Raw genomic sequence first — 2,301 nt, forward strand, 5'->3', positions numbered from 1 at the left:
AGACACAAAGAAGTGAAGAGGAGTCTGTAAAGGTGAGACAATGGTTTACAACTCACATATTATTATAATTTTTTTTCCTCTTTTCTTGGATGTGAACTCTTGAGGCCTAACATTTCCTGTATCTATCCAAACAAAGGGATAGTTAAGTTTTCTGATCTATGTTCACAAAGTGTTGCCTAGGGATGTATTTACATTATGCTAATTATCCTTTCATATCATTAGGTGTGTGCTGGGAATTCATCTGTGATTTTGGCTCAGGAAACCAGTTGACTTGAAGACGCTGAAGGAAATGAAGACATTCCAAAAGTAAGTCTCTGTATGTCACAACATTAATCTAAGACCATACTGACTTGATTGTATGGATGGCATGATTAGCTGATGCGATTTGCTGCAGCAACGCTTTGGACCTACACTTCTTTGTTTTTTTATGTTGATACTGCCATAAACTTGACATGATATATTGCATTAGCAAGCAAGGCCAAGTGCTGTAACATTCTGCAACATTGCTGTCATCAGCTGATTACGGAATGTCTTTAATTGTTATCAGCATGTTGTTAAATGTTTTGCATCCTGTTTTTCATGCTGAAAGGATTTGACTCATGTTTGGACCTTATGGTGGTGCCTTCAATCAAGAGCTTAACTCTAGCTTCGTTGTTATTATTTAAACCCTCCGTAAGGCGCGTACCCTCTGTATTGATCTCAGGTGTGGTAGATAGATTACCTGTATCAGGCAGTGGCACATTTCTTCTTCCCTTATAGGGTTAGCGTAAGCTTCCTTCTTCGTTATAACTTCTCTTTCCATAATAAATATAGGAAATACTGTCTCCCTTGTGGCTCCTTGATTGACGACTGTTGACCAACAGGTGGTTGTGTTGTTGTCGGCAGGGACGCTCACCTCCGCGGAGGTCGCCATGTTGGCTTGCTGTAGGCACAGATTTTTGCAACAACAGCAGGAATGCAGTGTTAAGAGAATTCCCGATAGCGTAGTCTCGTTGTTGTCAAATTTTCCAACAAAACTTCAGAGTTAATGGAAGAAAAGTTTCACGACAAGGAGACTACGCAGTCAAGTTTACACTGCATTGCCGCTGCTGCAAAAATCTGGGTATAAAGTTGGCTGTTAGTGAAACATGTTATTTAAAAGCTTTTTAGTTGAAATGTAGCCCGCATGTAAGTTCCTAAATAATTAGTTAGTTTAAAATTAAGGCTAACTGACAGTTTTAATTGCAACATAGGGCATTTGTTTATGTTTGATCCACATTTCAAGGTTGACAAAAATTATACAACTAGGGATTTTAGAAACACAAAATATTTAATGAGCTTTGATTTGAAGGCCAGTAGCTGTCTCAAAACACTGACTTTTGTTTATCTGTCTTCAAGATGACATTGTGGATGATCCGGAGACCAGACTGTAGCAGGAAGAAGGACCAAGCTTTTGTCAGCAGATCTCAACCTGTGTAAAAGAAGATGGGGAGGTGTGAGTATGTTTTCTTTATTAACACAAGACAACACTCCATATGCACACACTTGCACTCGCATTTCTCTTTTTTTTGTGGGGACCCATTTAACGTTAATTGAGCCAGCGACTTAAATTCCAAGACAAGCAATGCTGAAAAATTCTTCGTAGTGTAGAGTCGAATGCCAAATTGCCCCAAAATTGTCACTTTGTACTCTCCAAGCAGAGGTTGTGGGGGAATGATTGTAAGCTTTATATATATGGCCTTTTTTGTCACTACTCCTACCTCTGGCCTGCCACCGAAAGGGATCTGCTTGGAGATTAGTCACTTTGGACCTATAATTAATTTCGCTTTTGATCAATTCTCCGGCCGCATTAATTCCATGTCATCCCATGCCCGTAGCCAGGATTTTGAATGGGGGGGTTCTTCCGACTGCTTGAGGGGACCTCGAGCGCCGAAGGCGCGAGGTTCCTAGGGGGGTCCGGGGGCATGCTCCCCCGGAAAATTTTGAAAAATGAACCTTCTAAAATGGCATTTCGTGCATTTTTGAGTAGGATTTCCAAGAAAAAATCAGAGATAAATTTTCATTCAATGACAAAAGAAGCAGTTTTTTCTACGATTCCAGTCCATCTTTTCAATAAAAAGTGGACCAAAAAGTGGACCTTTGAGCCTTGGGGGTGTGGTTCGTCCGAACCCCCCGAACTCTCCCTGGCTACGGGCATGTATGATCTCTTCGTATCGTATGAATGGCAAATTGCCCTCAAAATTGTCGCTTTAGACCTTTCTTTACACTTCGATTCTCCCACCCGGACCGTCATTAATTCCATGTCATCCTCTTCGTATCGTA

Source organism: Branchiostoma belcheri, unplaced genomic scaffold, assembly GCF_001625305.1.
Source record: "Branchiostoma belcheri isolate BF01 breed outbred unplaced genomic scaffold, Haploidv18h27 scaffold116, whole genome shotgun sequence".
NCBI classification, from domain to species: domain Eukaryota; kingdom Metazoa; phylum Chordata; class Leptocardii; order Amphioxiformes; family Branchiostomatidae; genus Branchiostoma; species Branchiostoma belcheri.